Genomic DNA, 22992 nt, shown 5'->3' on the forward strand with positions numbered 1-22992 from the left:
ATACGGCTGCACTGAACTTCAATACGGCTGCACTGAACTTCAATACGGCCGTATTGAGGTTTTTTGAACTTCAATACGGCCGTATTGAATTCAATACGGCCGTATTGTAGTTCAAAACTTCAATACGGACCGTATTGACCCCCAGAGGCCGTATTGCGCCTCATCCCTATAAATATGACGTCAATTGGACGTCATTCGAGACTTTTGGACTGAGTTTTAACCCTCTTCTTGAGTATTCTGGGTTTTTTTGAGCAGTGCTCTGCCTAGAAATCACTCGGAGAGTTGATCCGACGAAGTTCTTGAGTCACGAGCCATTTGCTTGAGTCTCGAACCTAGTCGAAGGGAAATCCTCCGGATTTCCATAGTTAAAATTTTATAGGAGGGAGCGAGTGGTCTTGTAGAGGGAGGGAACGCCAAAACACTTCCCAATTTCTGTCAAGATATATAAGAAAGCACGCTTCAAAGGTTTATCTCTTTAAAGTCCCTTCTTTTACCGCTTTCTGTGTGTACATATTTAAACTGTCATCATGTAGATAGTTAATTTATAATTGCTTAGAATAAATAGGGGTAATTTAGTAATTTCGCACTATTATTTTTAAATAATCTGTCATAGGGAACCCGAAAGGGGCGCTGTGGGGTGCTAACACCTTCCCCACGCGTAACCGACTCCCTTACCCGACTCTGGTTGTAATGGCCGAAGTCGATTTTTGAATCGATTGCCTTAAACCTCTTTTTCCAATGTTTTGAGTAAAACATTGGTGGCGACTCCATGAACCCTTCCTTTTTATGAAAACCGCTAATCCATGGAGGGTCCCGCTTGGGATTAACATGGATTGGTGAGCCTTTTAATAAAATTGCTCGTTTGACGAGGTCTCAGTTTGAGAATAAGTCATTCTAGCAATCCATATTTTTAAACAAATAAAAGAGTCCAACCATCCTTCGCGAATGCCGAAAGCCCGTTTCGGGCCAGTGGCGACAGATGGCGACTCCACTGGGGAAGCCTCTAGAGTCAGTCCCATTTAGTGACAGATTATTTTTAACAAATAATAGTTAAAATTACTTCATTACCCCTTGTTTGTATGATAACATGCTTTATTTATATGGCTTTAATAACTGTTGTTTGTTTAATTTTCCGCAATTGTTTGAAATATAAATTGCACACAAACCTTTGCACACAACAGTTCCCTCTATACCCGGGGGCATGAGTGGTAAGCCATAGGGAGTGGATGTTAGTACGGCCGGTTGTCGAATGGGTCTATAGGTGCCCGTAGACCGTTGTCGGAAAGCATCACTCAAGGTGATAACAATGAACTCGAGTCCGACAGTGCGTTGGAGCTTTCCATCGGCTTACGACGAGAGGAAATGGGTCCCTATAATGGGGGCACCTTGGGGGCCTCAGACCGGTGAGAACAGTTAGAACCACCTTGAATATGCACCTTTCTGCAGGAAACCCCTACCTCGTGATTCGCTCGTGACTGTTCGTGGATGAGTGAATTGTTTGTGTAAATGCTTATGTGCAATTGTTTGTGCATTAATAAATAACCTCGTGATAAGGTCTAAAGAATAATCCCCATGCATGAAAAAACCATGACATGAGAGGAAAGACCATGTGTGAAAATATAATAAAAAGCGAGGAGCATGTACATCATTGCCAATAAGACCTCATGCATCCTCATCAATTATTCATTTTAGGATCACCAATACCCTCTCGATGTGAGTAAAAGGGACCCATGACTATTGAGATTCTCCGTTGGGGAGAGATCATAGGCTAGGGAGGGTGATAAACCTTCATCTTAAAAAGGCAGCGCCTTAAAGATGGAGTCTTATCAAGCTCACATCGAGAGTGTATTCATACCATGAATAAACTAATTAGAATAAAACATTCATTTTAGAAAGTGGCTGGTCATCTCTCTGTCCTCACACGCGCGCAGAAAATCAAGAAGATGGAAGCGCTGGAGGACCAAAATAAGAAGCTCACAGTGACCATGAGTCCCATCATCATGAGGAGGAGGAACATGAGGAAGAACCTCCACGAGCTGTACCCCTTGGGGCGGTGATCATGATTAAAGAGCCCGAGGTTTCAAAGGAACAATTCCATGCTCTTGAGGATCGGCTAAGGGCTATGGAGGGGCATGATTTTGACATCAAAGATGCCGCCGATATGTGCTTGGTGAGGGACATCCAATTCCCTCCCAAATTTAAAGTGCCAGATTTCCCAAAATACGTGGGATCGACTTGCCCTAAGAGTCATCTCACCATGTACTGTCGCAAAATGGCTGCATATGCTACCAATGAAAAGCTCTTAATTCATTGCTTTCAAGAGAGCTTGGCTGAAACCGCACTCAATTGGTATATGCAGCTAGATGGAAATCTAGTACATACATGGAGGCAGTTGGCCGACGCCTTTCTCAAGCGCTATAAATACAACATCGACCTAACACCCGATAGGTCAGATCTTCAAGCCTTGAGTAAGAAAAATGATGAATCTTTCAAGGCGTACGCCCAACGATGGAGGGAGTTGGCGGCACAGATAGAGCCCCCGCTGTCGGATAAGGAGACGGTGTCCTTATTCATCAACTCGTTGACTGGTCCCTATTACGATAAAATGATAGGGAACACAACGACACTCTTCTCGGACATCATCACCATTGGAGAGAGAGTGGAACAAGGACTTAAAAGTGGGAAGCTGGCTAAGCCTTCCCAATCATATGAAGCTAAGAAGGCCTTCGGGAAGAAGAAAGAGGGAGGAGTCAATGCTATAACCATACCCTCGGCTACTTCCACTTCGAAGTCGGGAAGATCGCAATTCACCCCTGTGAAAAAGTTTGATAAACTTCCGACCACCTACAGCGATCTCCTGCCGAAGCTAGTAGAAGCCAAACTTCTAGCTTATGTTCCACCAAGAAAGATCGACCCACCTTACCCCGATTGGTACAAGCCACAGGACAAATGTTTATACCATTCGGGGGCACCAGGGCATTCAACAGAGAAATGCCTAGCTCTCAAATACAAGGTCCAAAACCTTATTGATGCCGGGTGGGTCACCTTCGATTCGACAGCGCCCGACGTGAGCAAGAATCCTCTGCCAAAGCAGGAGTAGAGAGAAGAACAAGCCACGATAGGGCCCCTTCATATTTCTCTTTTAGGGACTCATGATCAGTACCCGAGATCATGAGAACCTTTTCATGTAAATAAGGGTTTTTGTACAGTTTTAATACATATCAATAAAGAGGCATTTTTCATATCATTCTCTCTTTTGTTCTTTTCTCTCTTTCCTCATTAACATTAATAATTCTAAACCTAAACAGAACCAATAAAATAATTATGTCTGTAATTGTTCGCTCTGACCGGGATCCGAAGGTGAATGGGTTGAGTTGGACAGTGATGAGGAGACCATCTCTCCGGATCTGCAAAGATTGCTAGATCAAGAAGCTCGTCAAGAGAAATTGGAGACTGTGAATTTGGGGCATGGCCGAGAGATATAAGAGGTCAACATTAGGACCCATACCAGTGATGAAATAAGGACACATGTTTCCGCTATGATTATAATAAAATCATTCTTCATTGCTTCTTTTCTTGCTTATAATAAAATTCTAAACCACATTATTTTTAACCCTGTTTGAATAAACATGAATGAGGTTAAAATCATCTTAATAATAATAAACCCGCATCATTTTTATGTGGAAGTGTGTGTGACAACTTGGAGCACCTTCCCTTGGCCTCGACAAGTGCCATCATGGGTAAAAAGAAATCTTTCAAAATAAAAGAAGCTCGGCAAGAAACCCAAAAAGGGGACTGTGCAAAAATAAGAGCAAAGAACCCACTAGGAATCCCACGAAAGGGTGACCTAGGCAAAAATTAGGGTTGCAAAATAAACAAAAAACAAAAGTCCGCTAAAACACCACAAAAGGGTGTTTCAGGCAAAAATAAGGACAATAAAAAAAAAACAAAAGAAATCCATGATGGTACCATGAACCGAATTCAAAAAGAAAGGTTCAAGGGAAGTTATCTAAGTTGTCAAATCACAACGTCAATAAACAAAGATTTTCTTAACTTCATAAGTGTTTAATCAAACAAGCCTAAACACATAAGCCTACCTTGGCCAAACATTCTTACAAAAACCATTTTTGAAAAATAAATCCCCTCTAAAACACAAACTTCAGAATAAAAATATCTTTCCCTTCTTTTCTCTCTTGTCCCAAAAGATTTTAGAATAATCTAGTGGAAGCATGGAGAAATAAATCATCACTGATAATGGATCTAATCTGAACAACAAAATGGTGGAAGAACTGTGCCAAGAATTCAAGATCCAACACCATAACTCTTCCCCATATCGGCCGAAGATGAATGGGGCAGTCGAGGCAACCAATAAGAACATCAAGAAAATAGTGCAAAAGATGGTTGTCTCATTTAAAGACTGGCACGAGATGTTACCCTTCGCTCCTCATGGCTATAGGACTTCAGTACATACATCTACAGGAGCTACTCCATTCTCCCTCGTTTATGGGATGGAGGCAGTTCTACCCATCGAAGTCGAGATACCTTCTCTAAGGGTAATCATGGAAACAAAACTTTCCGAGGTAGAATGGGTTCAAAGCCGATACGACCAGTTGAACCTTATCAAAAAGAAACGGCTGAACGCCATATGCCATGGTCAAGCCTATCAGAGGAAGATCAAAAAAAGGCTTTTGACAAGAAAGTCCACCCTCGAGTCTACCATGAGGGAAAGTTGGTAATGAAGAAATTGCTACCAACTCAAAAGGACAAAATCGGAAAGTGTGCCCCAAATCACGGAGGACCATACGTGATAAAACGAGCCTTCTCAGGAGTAGCATTAACCCTCACAGACATAGATGGAGAAGAACTTCGATACCCAGTCAACGCCGACGTGGTAAAGAAGTATTATGCTTGAAGACGTTGCTTGCATAAGCCCGCTAGGATGAAAACCCGAAAAAGGGCATCCTAGGCAAAAGTTAGGGCAAAACAAAAAGCCCGCCACTACAAGGGTACTAGGCAAAACAAAGGCGAATTTATCCCCGCTAGGATACGTCCTAGACAAAAATTAGGGGCAAAAGAATAAGATGCAAAAACAAAGCAAGCAACGATCACTTGAATCGAAAACCGAAAGGCGGATCAAGTGATTATCTTCTAGAAGCAAGCGTCTTGCAGCATCTACACTCCTGGCACAGGCATCTCACCCGAAGCAACTAGGGGAATGTAAAGAGCAACAATTACAGATATAATTGTTAAGCCCAATGTATATAGCCTACCCTGGCCAGCCATTCTTCAGAAATTCCTTCTGTATATCTTTCTGTAAAAACACTTGTGAATATTAATAAAATATCTATTCATTTCTTTTCTCTCTTGACCATGTGATTATGCCTCTAAATTGGTATTTCTAAAAAATTGTATGAAATTCCTTAATAATCGGTCAATAAAGAAAATTGGAGGGGTTCCTATAAAATCCATAATCTCCTGCATAAAAGGCTCACAAAAATATTCCCTCACGTCGATGACAGAAATTCCTCCAAGAAAAGGAGGATAGGGAGAGCCATTCACTTTTCTAAATAAAAGAACAAAAATAAAAACTTGCATCGCGTGCATCACACACATTAGTTGCACATTTAAAGACCTTACCACGAGGCAATTGCATAAAATAGAAAAAATAGAAAATTGCTTGTGCATGACAGCAGTCAACAAAAGCCGAAAACGAAAAAAGGCAAGGATACAAACAATACTCCTCAGCTTGTACAGAATAATTGAGCCTGGAGAGGCTTGCTAAAAAAATACTTCCACAGAATAACTGAGCCTGGAGAGGCTTGCCGAAATAATACTCGTACAGAATAACTGAGCCTGGAGAGGCTCGCCAAAATAATACTCCCTCATCAGAATAACTGAGCCTGGAGAGGCTTGCCAAAATAATACTCTCAGAATAATTGAGCCTGGAGAGGCTTGCTGAAATAATACTCTCTCAGAATAACTGAGCCTGGAGAGGCTCGCCGAAATAATACTCTCAGAATAACTGAGCCTGGAGAGGCTTGCCGAAATAATACTCTCTCAGAATAATTGAGCCTGGAGAGGCTCGCCGAAATAATACTCTCTCAGAATAACTGAGCCTGGAGAGGCTCGCCGAAATAATACTCTCACAGAATAATTGAGCCTGGAGAGGCTCGCCGAAATAATACTCTCTCAGAATAACTGAGCCTGAAGAGGCTTGCCAAAATAATACTCCTCAGAGACATTTCTGTACAGAAAAAGCCAAAACCAACAAAAAAGGCAAAAATACAGAAAAAGCCAAAATCAACAAAAAATACAGAAAAAGCCGAAATCAACAAAAAAGGCAAAAACACAGAAAAAGCCAAAATCAACAAAAAAGGCAAAAACACAGAAAAAGCCAAAATCAACAAAAAGGCAAAATACAGAAAATCCAACAAATTATACAGAATAACTGAGCCTGGAGAGGCTTGCCAAAATAATACTCTCCAAAAGACATCTCAGCTTGCATTCTTGGGCTGAACAAAAAACCAATTCATCATACAGAATAATTGAGCCTGGAGAGGCTTGCCGAAACAATACTCTCTCAGAATAACTGAGCCTGGAGAGGCTTGCCGAAATAATACTCTCTCAGAATAATTGAGCCTGGAGAGGCTTGCCGAAATAATACTCTCGCAGAATAACTGAGCCTGGAGAGGCTTGCTGAAATAATACTCTCATCAGAATAACTGAGCCTGGAGAGGCTCGCAGAAATAATACTCCCCAGAGAAACCTCAGCTTAAGCTCATGGAACAAATCCCCAGCGAGAGCTATCAAAGCAAGATCGTCAAAATTCCCAATGGAAGCGCGATCATCCAAAGCAAAATATTCAGTCAAAGGACTTGAAACTTCCTTAGTGGAAGATAGCTCTCTGACTCAAGCGCTGAGTGAGGCTAAGCCTGCAGAGGCTTCCTAAATAATACTCTGGGATACATAAGATCCCCAAATCCCCAGTCGCCTACTCAAGAGGCACCCTTACAAAAGGAGAAAAATAAAAAATAAATATTCCCCAAGCGGAATTCGGCATCTAGCCAAACCACTAAACATCAAGATGATTTGCCTAACAGAAGAGGTCAATCAAAAATCAACATCCAGAATCCCCAGCGGATAACAGCCTACACAGAGGCAACAAAAATCAGAAAATCCAAAAGAGTCACCCGAATAAAGATAACCGGGATACTCCACAACGTCGAAAGGACGACAGCCAATCATAAGGCACCGCTCACATCAGAAAGAGCATCTTTGTGTCTGCACCCCCAAGGAATCAGAAATTCCTCAATGGGCACCAACTATGCAAAGGAAAGTTGGGACACAAGAACCTATGAGTAACTGCACATCCCCTAGACAGATCCCTGCGTTATCCAGCCCTCAGTGGCACAAAAATCAAAAAACAATCGTCAAAGCAGCATCGTGGACTGTGGAGACAAAATCAAAATCAACATCCAGAATCCCCCAGTGGATAATAGCCTACATAGAGGCTACAAAATCAGAAAATCAAAGAGAGACACCCGAATAAGGATAATCGGGATACTCCACCAACGTCAAAGGACGTCAGCCAAACATAAGGCATCGCTCAATTCAAGAAGAGCATCTGTGTCTACACCCCAAGGAGTCAGAAATTCCCCATGGGTACCAACTATGCAAATGCAAGTTGGGGCACAAGAACCTATGAATGACTGCACATCCCCTAGACGGATCCCTGCGTTATCCAGCCCTCAGTGGCACAAAATCAAAAACAATCGTCAAAGCAGCATAGTGGACTGTGGAGACAAAAAATCATCTCAGATCCCTGGAGAGGGTAAACTCGCATTGCCGAAGTGATCAGAAGACACGGACGCAGACCCTGGAGAGGGCAAACTCAGTTGCCTAGGTCGTCAGAGACAAAGCAAAGTCTGGAGAGACGGTACTTAAAGAAAGTCTGGAGAGACGGTACTCAAACAAAGTCTGGAGATACGGTACTCAAAGTCTGGAGAGACGGTACTCAAAGAAAGTCTGGAGAGACGGTACTCAAACAAAGTCTGGAGAGACGGTACTCAAACAAAGTCTGGAGAGACGGTACTCAAACAAAGTCTGGAGAGACGGTACTCAAAGAAAGTCTGGAGAGACGGTACTCAAACAAAGTCTGGAGAGACGGTACTCAAAGAAAGTCTGGAGAGACGGTACTCAAACAAAGTCTGGAGAGACGGTACTCAAAGAAAGTCTGGAGAGACGGTACTCAAAGAAAGTCTGGAGAGACGGTACTCAAAGAAAGTCTGGAGAGACGGTACTCAAAGAAAGTCTGGAGAGACGGTACTCAAAGTCTGGAGAGACGATACTCAAAGTCTGGAGAGACGGTACTCAAAGTCTGGAGAGACGGTACTCAAAGTCTGGAGAGACGGTACTCAAAGTCTGGAGAGACGGTACTCAGAGTCTGGAGAGACGGTACTCAAAGTCTGGAGAGACAGTACTCAACCATCAGCATCGTCAGAGGCACGTTGGTGTTCAACTTCCGGCTCGGGCGTCGAGTGAAGTTGACCCTGGAGAGGGTAAACTTAGCTACCGAGGTTGTCAGAAGCGCCGAGGTATGCAAACAACCTGGAGAGGCTACTCAACAATTTTCCACCGGAAGACGCTACAAGTCAGAAGGTTGGCACATCACCCGGACAATTGGGTCAACTCCTTTACTTGTCAACCGGTACACCAAAAGGCCGTCCGACTAAGTAAAGGGGGGGCAGCTGTAGACCCCTAAAATTGTCCGGGTCGGAAATAAAGCTTGAAGACTCTCGAAGACCAAAGGAAAGTCAGCCGGAAGGACTCCTGGAAGACCCTAGAAGACCCTAGGATGACAATCTGTAGGTTTAGAGGTCTTAGAGTAGCAAAAAATAAGAAAGTGGAGGGAATGAAGCCCAATACGGCCTCCCAAAAGTTCAGTACGGCCGTATTGAACATTTTAAACTACAATACGGCCGCACTGAACTCAATACGGCCGTATTGAAGTTTCTGAACTTCAATACGGCTGCACTGAATTCAATACGGCTGCACTGAACTTCAATACGGCTGCACTGAACTTCAATACGGCCGTATTGAGGTTTTTTGAACTTCAATACGGCCGTATTGAATTCAATACGGCCGTATTGTAGTTCAAAACTTCAATACGGACCGTATTGACCCCCAGAGGCCGTATTGCGCCTCATCCCTATAAATATGACGTCAATTGGACGTCATTCGAGACTTTTGGACTGAGTTTTAACCCTCTTCTTGAGTATTCTGGGTTTTTTTGAGCAGTGCTCTGCCTAGAAATCACTCGGAGAGTTGATCCGACGAAGTTCTTGAGTCACGAGCCATTTGCTTGAGTCTCGAACCTAGTCGAAGGGAAATCCTCCGGATTTCCATAGTTAAAATTTTATAGGAGGGAGCGAGTGGTCTTGTAGAGGGAGGGAACGCCAAAACGCTTCCCAATTTCTGTCAAGATATATAAGAAAGCACGCTTCAAAGGTTTATCTCTTTAAAGTCCCTTCTTTTATCGCTTTCTGTGTGTACATATTTAAACTGTCATCATGTAGATAGTTAATTTATAATTGCTTAGAATAAATAGGGGTAATTTAGTAATTTCGCACTATTATTTTTAAATAATCTGTCATAGGGAACCCGAAAGGGGCGCTGTGGGGTGCTAACACCTTCCCCACGCGTAACCGACTCCCTTACCCGACTCTGGTTGTAATGGCCGAAGTCGATTTTTGAATCGATTGCCTTAAACCTCTTTTTCCAATGTTTTGAGTAAAACATTGGTGGCGACTCCATGAACCCTTCCTTTTTATGAAAACCGCTAATCCATGGAGGGTCCCGCTTGGGATTAACATGGATTGGTGAGCCTTTTAATAAAATTGCTCGTTTGACGAGGTCTCAGTTTGAGAATAAGTCATTCTAGCAATCCATATTTTTAAACAAATAAAAGAGTCCAACCATCCTTCGCGAATGCCGAAAGCCCGTTTCGGGCCGGTGGCGACAATAACGACAAAGGATTGGGGGCCAATCCGACAAACAACTATCCAACAATTATCCCCACACCCTTGAGCGAGGTTCTCACTCCCCCCCTTACCTGGATAGGCGGAGTTGGAACTTGGGCAGGGTCTCCTCCTCTGGATCCCCTCTTTTTCTTTCCCTCTCTCTCTCTTTCTTTCTTTCTCTCTCTCTCTTCTCTCTCTCTCTCTAAAATTTTCACTTCTTCTCCTCTGTACCAAATTTTCACCCCCTGCCCCTATTTATAGGCCTCCTGGCGCAACCGGAACGGCCGTACTGATTTCGGAACGGCCCGTTCCGGATCCTTCAAACGTGGGCAAATTTCTCAACTGGAACGGCCCGTTCCAAAATCGGAACGGCCCGTTCTCAAAAAGCAGAACGACCCATTCTGAAACCAGAACGGCCCGTTCTCAAACTCAGCAGAACGGCCCGTTCTCCCTCCGGAACGGCCCGTTCTCCTTGTTGGAACGGCCCGTTCTGGGCCCGTTCCCAACCTAAAATTTTAGCTTATTTTAAATGCTCAGAACGGCCCGTTCCACTTTTGGAACAGCCCGTTCCGAGTTACTCAAATGCCCCTAATACCTTTATAAAATTACGAAAATGCCATCAATAATTACGAAAATGCCATTACTAATAAAAATATCCTTTTAAGGAAATTGGTGTGTTACACTCTCTCTCTCTATATATATATATATATATATATATTTAAATACAAATAAGAAAAGAAAAGAATTTATATACATGATAAATAAAAGACAAAACACACACATAAACAACATAATGAAAAATAAAATATTTTATTTTTTATTGTTTATTTTATTTTATTATAGTAGTATATTTTATTTCTATTATATTTTATTATTATTATTATCATTATTATTTTATGTTATCTCTATATATAAGACAGGAAAGCAAATAATTAGGGTTTTTTTCATTTGGCCAAATTTTATTTTAATTTTTTTTATTATAGTAGTATATTTTATTTTTATTATGTGTTTTTGTTTATTCAGCAACTCGAATTAAAATTAGGTGTTTAAAGTTAAAATATTGACTAATAATATTTATCATATTTCTAATAATAAGTATTATTGGTGTTATTTTTTAGATCTTGGTTTCAAAAAGATTTTTCAATCTCAATTAAATTTATTAGAATGAGCAATGGGTGATCAACACAAAACATGTAACATTCCACTTTTCCAAATAGATTAATAAAATGCTTTTTTAATTAATTAATTTGGGAATAAAATATTTAAAGTGATTTGATAAGATGATCTCTAGTAATTATCTTTTTTAATTTAAATATATGAGGTTAATTAGTTGGGTTTTTTTACTAACGGGCTACGTGTGCGAGTAAGAGTTAGGGTTTTGTTTAAATACATTTGTATGGCTAAGTTTGCCTCTCATGCGATCTGATCGTACTTTGTGATCTGAAGAGGGATGCAAAGCAGACACAACTAGAAAGGAACTTGAAGATCAGAATCTTGGAGTTAACCTAAATTAAGGTAAGGGGAGTGAGATTATTGTTGGGTAGTAAGATTGACCCTCAATCCATAGGTTATGTTCATATGTGTGTGGGTAAGGGATTAACCCAAACCTAGTGTAATTTGTTAAGAAATTAGATGTTTTAAATATGTTATAAGTGAGTATTGATGTGTTAATTATAAGACTTATATGTGATCATGAATCTATATATGAGTGTCTGTGGGTTCTTACGAGAACCTTAAGGATGTATATAAACCCTTAAGTAGGAATGAATTCGAAGTAATTTTTAATTACGTGACTAAAATGTGGATTAATTAGACTATTGAAACCCTTTTAACGAAATAAAATCATTGAAACCATAGAAGTCATATATTTGAAAAATCACAAATTATGCAGAAAAATTATTTACTAATCCCGCATCAGGCGATAACTTGGGCTCATCAAGCGCAGGTAACACAAAATGCTTGTGGCCTCGAGCACACCAGGTGAGGGCTTGGCCTTGCCGAGTGTGGAAGCCCAAAATCCTTTTGGCATTATTGACGCAAGACGTGAGTGAAGTCATGTTGGGCGAAGGAGCTCTAGAGGTCTTCTCGATGCATCTCGTTAAGCGTGGAGAGGATCACGATAGGTGTGATTCCTTCTAAGGGTCGATGGCCTCATACGTGCCGAGCACAAGACGGGTCTTTCTAAGCACAACCTTGTATTTGAATTTAGTTCTTATGTGTGTGTGTGAGGGATTTGCATACATAAGTGATTATGATAAGTGAAAATATTAAGTGATGAATTGTGAAATGATAAAGTGATCGATGACAAAACGTGATGTGCTATGAATTATAAGTGATAAGTGATTATGTGTGGTAAATTCATTGAGTCTTGAATGTCATGCATCATGGACATTTGTGTTTTGTGATACGTACAATGTGGAATACATCGCTAGGGAAGATCTCCTTAGGTAAAAGCTTGGAATTAGTCTTTGGGGATAACTTGGTTTAGGAAGTCCCAATCTTATCCATTATGTACATGGTGCGTATCTTACGCAGCTCAACTATATCAACAACACCCTAGTAGTATATCTTTCTAGTAAAAGTGTTATGATGATTTGACCCAACATGTACTCCTAGACTACTCAATTTTTGGGTAGGGAAAAGTGATTTTGCTAGCACCACATGCATATAGTTTAAGAAAGTCTAGTCTATGTATGATCATAACATTTTGCTCATGTCTGAACTATATTTTGATTGATGTCATGATGGAATGAGATATAAACTGAGTTGAAATTATTGTATGGATTGATGAGAAATTTAATTATTGATTTTATATAATATTTGTGTGTGGCTACCCAACCTTATTCTATATCGGTAGCTAAAGTGAGATATGTTCTCACTCCTCTATTTTCCTTGAGGATGTTTTATATGTGATTGTAAGAGGCTTCCTTTGGAGGAATCTAGTTGATTAAAGGGATATCTATGATATATGTGATATCGAGGAATCTTGGATTTTATTTCATGCTTTCTATTTTAAGAATTATAGTTTACTTTACTTAAAGCATACCGTTTTTAAGTTTGTAATAGCCATGCGTTGGTTTAATTTTATTTGAATTTCAAATGTGATATTCTTTATTTTTGTTTGAAGTTATTCCATTATCATATTTCCTTTTATGATCATTATGTTTATTTAATTACACATATGGGATAAAGGATGTCACATAACAAGTATTGTTAAGAACAAAAGAAAAATAATTAACGAGATAGATATTTATTGAATAAAGTCACTTAAAGTTTGCTTTCCTCTCGCTCTAAACAAATACTTTCAATGTTCAACTCCTTTATCATTAGCTCCTTCCTCCTTGCATTTCAAAACTAATAAAAACAATAAAAACACCTAAAACTAAAAGGATTCTACTAATTAATAAAATTAAATTAAAATACAAATATTTGACAAAAATATTCGAAAAATAATGATCTAAATTAAATAAAAGATATTGTCATATCTTCTAGTGATGACAACCAAAATCAAAAATTGTTTCATTATATGCAAATTCACTAATCACATTCTTAATTAGAGTTTATTTTTCATAAAACTAAGGTTATGCATATGCGTGCATATTTATATACTTTTTATATTATATATTTACATTCTATTTAATCTAGATGTGTAAATATGAATATATATAATAATGTAAGGAAAGTATTTCCCCATATACTAGGAGCAAAATTGGCGCAAGGTCACTTGACATCAGATACTGCATTTTGGGTTGAAACAAGTGCTGAAGCTGCAATGGACATCTTTGCTTTATACAAACCGCTTTTTAATTTCTATGGAAAAGAGTGCGTAGCTTATTGACGAAACACCCAAACATCTAGCTACATATTTATACTCTTAAACCAGCTTGCATGTGTTGGGCGCTTTTTGACACTAATTATGATGTCTATTAATTTATTAAGTGAATGATGCAAAAACAACATTGATCATTTAATTTAAAAATAATGCTCAATTTTCCACTCTGATGGCTGAAATGAGAAAGAAAATTCATGAAGTGCCTACACGAGGTGGGTTTGGTGATAAAAGTAATCATTTCTGCCCAATACATTTACATCATGAAAGAACAGTAAAAATAATAGAACTCACATCTATTTCAAACTACACGAGTATATATGAATATAAATATATAATACCATAAACTCAGAAGCATATTGAAGGAAAGTATCTCCCCATATGTTGGGAGGAAAACTCGCGCAAGGTCGTCTGATATCAGATACTGCGCATTTTGGGTTGAAACAACTGCTGAAGCTGGAAGGGACATCTTTTGCTTTATACAAATTTAATGCTTTGTAATTTCTGTAGTTTATATTGATGAAACACCCAAACATCTATCTAGGTATTTATAGGGAATCGCAGTTTAACTTTTTACTCTTAAAGCAGCTTGCTCGTGTTTCTTGGTTTCTTCAAGGCTAATTTATACGGATAAAATAGGGCAATATGATAAAATGAAAAATAAATAAATAAAGGGCAATGTATTGTTTTTATTTTAACACTAATTAAGTGAATGATGCAAAACAACGTTGATCAGTTTAACAATATAACATATATCTTTTTTTTTCATGTATAAGAAATTGTTTGACATTGAATCACCATGCTCGATTTTCCACTCCGACAGCTGGAAAATGAGAAAGAAAATTCATGGATGTTGACATCACGTGAATTTGTCCTAATGCATGCAAGTTGGTTATAAAAATAATCATTTCTCTCCAAAATTATTTTGATTTTTATATATTTTAATTTAGAGTTGTTAGTTCGCATAATATATATATATATATATATATATATATATATATATAAACGTATAAAATAATTTCCCTTATGTTACTAACCTGACTTCAAGAAAAAAAAAATGTAATTATTATATTTCTAGAAAGCTAAGTCATGATACACCTCAATGTAGGTTTTGAGTGGTGAGAGTTGGGATACAAATAAGTCCCACATCAATAAAATAAGATAAGAAATAATAATTAATATAGTACAAACATACTTCAATGATTGAGAAGTCTTTTGGGTGATGACCAAGAGCAAAACCGTGAGGGTTTAGGCCCAAAGCGGACAATATCGATCTCATCATTATGGAGCATGTGTATAATAACCTTATAAAAATAACCTTCATAAAATATCTCCTCAGACAAATACCACAAAATAACCCCCAATAGTGGTATTAGAGTCGCAGGTTGGATTCGACAGATTCCGCTGCATGAAATGTCAGGTTGGATTCGTTGACAACCAATAACCCCTCATAACTCATAACATATAATGTGATATATAAAGACAGATTTCCCTGCATGAAAGGTTAGATTTCTTGTTTAAGAGGAGGATTGTTAGGATACAAACTAGTCCCACATCGGTAAAATAAGATAAGAAATAACAACTTATATAGTACAAACATACTTCAATGATTGAGAGGCCTTTTGGGTGATGATCAAGAGCAAAACTATGAGCGCTTAGACCCAAAGCGGACAATATCTCATCATTGTGGAGTATGTGTATAATAACCTTATAAAAATAACCCTCATAAAATATCCCTTTAGACAAATACAATAAAATAACCCCATCAGTGAGACACTACAACCCTTATAAAGGAGGATGATGTAACTGTTGAGTTAGTTTTTCAAGCTACACTACAATAAAATAGACTTTTAGTAACATTTAATATGACTTTTAGTGGCAATAAAAATTGCTACAAAATCTTTTACTCTTAAAGCAGCTTGCTCGTGTTTCTTGGTTTCTTCAAGGCTAATTTATACGGATAAAATAGGGCAATATGATAAAATGAAAAATAAATAAATAAAGGGCAATGTATTGTTTTTATTTTAACACTAATTAAGTGAATGATGCAAAACAACGTTGATCAGTTTAACAATATAACATATATTTTTTTTATTCATGTATAAGAAATTGTTTGACATTGAATCACCATGCTCGATTTTCCACTCCGACAGATGGAAAATGAGAAAGAAAATTCATGGATGTTGACATCACGTGAATTTGTCCTAATGCATGCAAGTTGGTTATAAAAATAATCATTTCTCTCCTAAATTATTTTAATTTTTATATATTTTAATTTGGAGTTGTTAGTTCGCATATAATATATATATATATATATATATATATATATATATATATATATATATATATATATATATATATATATATATATATATATATATATATATATATATAAACGTATACGTTTATAATAATTTCCCTTATGATACTAACCTGACTTCAAGAAAAAAAAATGTAATTATTATATTTCTGGAAAGCTAAGTCATGATACATCTCAATGTAGGTTTTGAGTGGTGAGAGTTGAGATACAAACAAGTCCCACATCAATAAAATAAGGTAAGAAATAATAATTAATATAGTACAAACATACTTCAATGATTGAGAAGTCTTTTGGGTGATGACCAAGAGCAAAATCGTGAAGGTTTAGATCTAAAGCGGACAATATCGATCTCATCATTATGGAGCATGTGTGTAATAACCTTATAAAAATAACCTTCATAAAATATCTCCTCAGACAAATACCACAAAATAACCCCCAATAGTGGTATTAGAGCCGCAGGTTGGATTCGTTGACAACTAATAACCCCTCATAACTCATAACATATAATGTGATATATAAAGACAAATTTCGCTGCATGAAATGTCAGGTTGGATTCGTTGACAACCAATAACCCCTCATAACTCATAACATATAATATGATTCGTTGACAACCAATAACCCCTCATAACTCATAACATATAATGTGATATATAAAGACAGATTTCGCTGTATTAAAGGTTAGATTTCTTGTTTAAGAGGAGGATTGTTAGGATACAAACAAGTCCCATATCGGTAAAATAAGATAAGAAATAACAACTTATATAGTACAAACATACTTCAATGATTGAGAGGCCTTTTGGGTGATGACCAAGAGCAAAACTATGAGCGCTTAGACCCAAAGCGGACAATATCTCATCATTGTGGAGTATGTGTGTAATAACCTTATAAAAATAACCCTCATAAAATATCCCCTTAGACAAATACCATAAAAATAACCCCATCAGTGAGACACTACAACCCTTATAAAGGAGGATGATGTAACTGTTGAGTTAGTTTTTCAAGCTACACTAAAATAAACTAGACTTTTAGTAGCATTTAATATGACTTTTAGTGGCAATAAAAATTGCTACAAAATCTTTTACCGGCATTTCACACATTAGCCATTGTACGTAGTGTCGCTAAAACATTTACCGGTAATTATTCTATATGCTGGTAAAGACCCTCATAATGATTGAGAAAAGTGTATAACTTTTTGTGTCATTTGTTACTAGCATTTAAAATTGCCGCTAAAATTTTAAGAAAAAATTTATAATACTCTTTAATTATCTTATTTCTAGTCGATGTAGGACTTGTAAGATGAGTACAAATACTCTTTAGTTACCTTATTTCTAATTGATTTGGGACTTAGAAGATGAATTTTATCTTCTAAGTATATATTCTTTAATTTTTTTAATTATCTTATCTCCTAAATACGAACTTAGAATAGTAAGTTATATGTCTAACTCAACCTTATAAAACATACTTGTAAGGTGAGAGTTATCATTCATTTATATACTCTTTAATTATTTTATTTATAGTCAATGTGAGACTAAAGTTTTTTCTAACAAATAATTGTCGCTAATAGTAAATTTTGATGATGTACTATAAATACATTTTTAGTGGCCATTATATAATAGTCATTAATATATTTTATTAAATAATAAAATAGAGGCAATTAATTTATTTCCATTAAATAATTATCGGTAATACTAATTTTTGTTGTAGTGCTAGGATATTGAACGATGTGAGCAAGTGAGTGGTAGATTATAACTTATAAGGCTACCTGACACATATGTAAAAGTTGAAATGACACATGTACAAGACAGTGGTATCAGAGCCGCAGGTCGGATTCGTTGACAACCAATAACCCCATAATCCCTCATAACTCATAACATAAAATGTGATATACAAAGATAGATTCTACTACATGAAAGGTTAGGTCCCTTGTTTGAGAGGAAGATTGTTAGGATACAAACAAGTCCCACATCGATAAAATAAGATAAGAAACAACAACTTATATAGTACAAATATACTTCAATGATTGAGAGACTTTTTGGGTGATGACCAAGAGCAAAACTGTGAGGGCTTAGGCGCAAAGCGGACAATATCTCATCATTGTGGAGTATGTGTGTAATAACCTTATAAAAATAACCCTCATAAAATATCTCCTCAGACAAATACCATAAAATAATCCCATCAGTGAGACACTACAACCCTTATAAAGGAGGATGATGTAACTGTTGAGGTAGTTTTTCAAGCTAGGATACTGAACGATGTGAGCAAGTGACTGGTAGATTATAACTTATAAGGCTACCCGACACATATGTAAAAGTTGAAATGACACATGTACAAGTTGAAATGTTTTTACCTCTTACATTGTTACGGGGGCAGAGATATGAAGAACAAATAAATCTCGGTGATTTTAGTTAGACTACTTTGGTACTAGGAAAGGGAAAATTTCCTTTGAGTCCACATCTCGAAAGACATTGGCCTTAAGTGAAAGGAAACATGTTCACTCCATTGTAGAATTAATTTACTTTTTGTAGCACTCTTGGGAAAATGTTGAAGAAAAAGTGTCATTTGAATTAATTTGATGTGTATAACAGATGTATAGAGTAGGTAAAAATTTCTTTATATTTAGGATGGTCTTAAGTGATGTGTTGCATGTGTCCTCCATTATAGGTAATTTATTTTATGTAACATTGTTGGTAAATGTTGGAGATAAAGTGTCATTTTAATGTCAAAATTTGTTAGTTTAAGTAGTTTGATACTTGTGTTCTTTAACTAAAAATTGGGATCTGAACCTTGTCTTAGACATAAAATTATGACTAAAGATACCACTTTACTCTTATAAGGATTTACTTGATAGAAGCACATTATACCTTCTTATCAAATAAAAAGAATGTCATTTCAAATTGAAAAATTGTAATATCAAAGAATAATGTGTTTGAGAAAAGAAAGTATATATTGTGTTCAAAGACGTATTCCAAGTTATTGTTGCAAACCTTAAGATATTATTGCAGTGAAGGATGAACAAAAATCAAAAACTCTAATTTAGAATTATCTTGATTCAACCCCTTATGAGACACTGCCAAATCATTTGACTTCCCCATTCCAATATAAAGGATTAATCAATCAAAAAATAGATAATAAATGGGTTGGTTTGAAAATAAATGAATTGTTGGTTGTAAAACATTATTCTTTTCAGACTTAAGCCTAACTAAAATAACATGAGTTTCTAGCCTAGGATTTTTCGACATTCGTATATCATAGACATAAAATTGTTATTCCTTGCTCATTTTTTCTACTCTTTTTTATATTATCGAAAAAAATTAGGAATAGAGAGCCCATATATTTTTTTGAAATAATCATTATTTGAAACATTGTGATGGGTAATATTGATGATGAATTTGTTAAAGATTCGAAAAGAGAAGGATTTGAACCCTCAGTAAACAAAAATATGACACCCTTGTATCCCATATACTAATTAACATAGATTTTTGTATAAAATGTAATTGAATTTATGAAGATTTCCATAATGCACTTAACTATTAATTTAAATAAAAGTGTATATAATCAATGACGAGGCACAATTTGTCTATTTACTCAAGCTTTCAAATAAAAGAAATCATTCATAAAAATTTAACTCCTATTATTGCCAAAAAAAAATAATAATGAACTATTAGCTGCAATGTTACACTATCATAGCAGTTCTCAAAGTCTATGAAACACTAAGTCTTGCCTCCATCAAACTCCTCTTCCTGTATCTAGTATAAGCATGCCAATGGCAATCAACTCAAACACAAAAGAATATATAAGGAGTAAGAATACATCTCATCCATGTACAATACATAAGAAGATAAATCAACACATAAATCATATTACATTTATCCTCATCTCCATATTCAATCACATTCATCTTGTTGACACCACTCAAAATACATTCATACATCATCAACATCTAACAATCATGTCATTTAAACATTCGTAATTATAATTATAATGACTCGTGCATATGCATGCACCTAAATCTACATACAAGTGGTACCAAATTAATCTCCTTATCATCCTCAACTCAAAATAGCCTAAGAGCCACAGAACAGGACTACCCCATCCTTAATGATTTCCCCAAACCACCCTCAACTAGAGAACATATATCAAAGTTATGTCAAAGTGTTATAGCTAACCATGGTTGTCTCATATCGACCACATGAGGTTCCCCACCATAACACCCCAAGACATTGGTAGATAACCTGTGAGTTTTACCTGCATAAGCTCGTACTATCTTGCAAACAAAGTATGTACGTATAGAATCTAACAACCACACCACATCATCATTACATAGATGCAACAACTATCAACTTTATTTGTCAGTTCGCAACACTAAAGAAAAATTACAACAATAGATTTCATACAAAGGCATCCATAAAAAATTTTATATCATGATTTTGATAAACATATTAATTATATTATATATTAAAAATTTTTTAAAGATAATATTTTCATATAATATTTTTGAAATAAGTAAAGACTTTTTTATTAAAAATAATGAAGTATGGGTTGAAATATAAGTCGTGCCTAACCAAAAATAAAAAGATGAGAAAAAAATTATATAATAACCATGTAAAACAATTTTATACAATTATTTAATCACAAACTTTTATTTATATCAAATTTATTGACATTCACAAATTTATCTTAAAAGCAACAACAATTTTTTACTCTACACTACTACAATAGATAACTATTAAACCCTAAAAAGATTACTAGATATACCACCCATGAGCTTAAAAGGAAAATGTCACCTAATCCAGTAAAAAAACACCAATCCGACTTCATAGAAATGCTGAACTGAATCTAAACATAATGAAGACTAAATATATCCTTTAAAACCCCTCACAATAGAGATACTACCTGTTTTGAGATAAAAAATTTCGTAAGCATTTATAATATATATATAGAGAGAACATAAATTTCTTAAAAATTAAAATTAGTTTGTATGTAAGTTAATTTGTAGAAATTCTTTGATAATAATATTTACAAAACTTATTTTTAACTTATTATCTTATATATGGAGAAACTGTTTTTCCTTAACTACTTTAATTAGAGAACAGTATATATTAACATAGCCTACAACATTATATCTAAGTTTTTTTTTTAAATAATAAAAAAAGCAACCATAAAATTACAAGACGTCAAACAAATATGGAGATTAAAATAAAAACACAAACAATGAGAAGAGTTGAAAGCTGTTATGAGTTATGACAAGTGAAAGAACTCATGAACAAGCCTGGGTGCAAAATCAATCAGTACTGAACATTAGCTTTGTACAGTACTTCTGAGTATTCCCCTGCTGCTTCAACTTTTCATTAAAAGTTGTAGAAGTTGGAAAAGAGACACCACAATAAATAATTCCAACCCATATGTATGATAATGGGTAGGAGAAGATTGAACAAACCTAATTTATGATTGGGCCAAATTAAACTTTTTATGTAATATTTTGTGAGCTTGGTAATCGCAATCTTGACCTTTTCTTTTAATTAATTTAATTAACTTATAATTTTATTTTATGTAATTTTATTTTATTTTCTATTACACCAAAGGATATATAGTGTGTAAGGAAACTGATTGAACTAAATTAAATTTTATTATTTTTATTTTTTATTATTCAATAATTCCTTTAAGAAAAATATTTTAAAAGTTTCTAATAATTACATAATTAGGGATATTGTTTGATTAAATTTCTGTCCTTTCTTATGTATAATAAAAAAATGCAGGAGGAAAATTAGAGTAAATAGTGCACAGAAATCTTATATTCATTGTTGTGGAATCAAGGTTTCCTAATAGCGATCAAAAGCAACCCTTAATTAAAAACTATCTTTGAAAGCAAGTTTATCCTAAAACCTAATTAAATTCCATTCTTATAATTATATGTCATATATATATATATATATATATATATATATTATACTAATAATAACATTTTTTATATGTCATTATATGTAATATTTCTTTTAGTAAGACTTATTTTTTTTATTCTTGTTAAAGTAAAATAAATTAGTGATGTTAAATGTTAACTTAAATTAGTGTCAAAGAGTGTAATATATTGTTGGGGAGTTGAATACGGGAGAACACTCTATACATTGAGTGGTAGTAAATCATATAAGTGAGTTTCACACTATATCATAATCCAAAACTTTCAAGTATTAAGTTGATGAATTTTTCTTACTTATATATTATTCAACATATCCAACTTTATTCAATATGAGACAATTTTTCACCCTAAATCTTTACTTATTAACCGTTACAAGTTTTTTTTTTTTTTATGAAATGTCACTATTATTGATCCTTCAATCCATTGCACAGTGGTATCTTAGGATAACTCCAAGTCTTGAATGGATGTACAATAAAATTTAGTCATTTTTTAACAAATATATGTTTAATTATTTATTGTTTATGGATTTAAAAATTAAAATTGTATATAATATTCAAATAATTATGATGTCATTTTTTTTCAATTCGTCTAGAGTAAAAAAAAATAAAAAATAAAAATAAAAACTCGAGATTGGCCCTAACCATGAGCAAGTCATTAGGTAGCTTATGATGAGAATAATGAAATACTAAGAACTGTCAACAAACTCTTACATTTAGTTAGTTGGATTTTTTTAAATATGTAGATTTCAATTTTTATCAAATAAGGCTTTGTCAGACAGACAAACCTACTTTAATAATTTTTAAATCTCTAAAAAAATAGAATTCAACCCTCAATCGAAAATTATCTTTAATTAAATGTACAAAAAAAGAAAAGAAAAAAAAAAGTGAACAACAAATGACATCGATAAATA

The 22992-nt window shown here is 35.5% G+C and overlaps 1 pseudogene across 1 annotated transcript in view; it reads right to left on the reverse strand.

Annotated features, from left to right (window-relative positions):
• The window catches only part of LOC145949240 (putative terpene synthase 2), a 37567-nt pseudogene extending 23125 nt beyond the window's left edge, over nt 1-14442 (reverse strand). Inside the window, exon 1 of the transcript XR_014430291.1 lies at nt 14190-14442. The product of XR_014430291.1 is annotated as a putative terpene synthase 2 (transcript). The remainder of the gene's footprint in view (nt 1-14189) is intronic.
• Between the last annotated feature and the right edge of the window lie 8550 nt (nt 14443-22992).

Source organism: Cajanus cajan, chromosome 10 (assembly GCF_000230855.2).
Source record: "Cajanus cajan strain Asha chromosome 10, NIPB_CcT2T_4, whole genome shotgun sequence".
Lineage (NCBI taxonomy): Eukaryota > Viridiplantae > Streptophyta > Magnoliopsida > Fabales > Fabaceae > Cajanus > Cajanus cajan.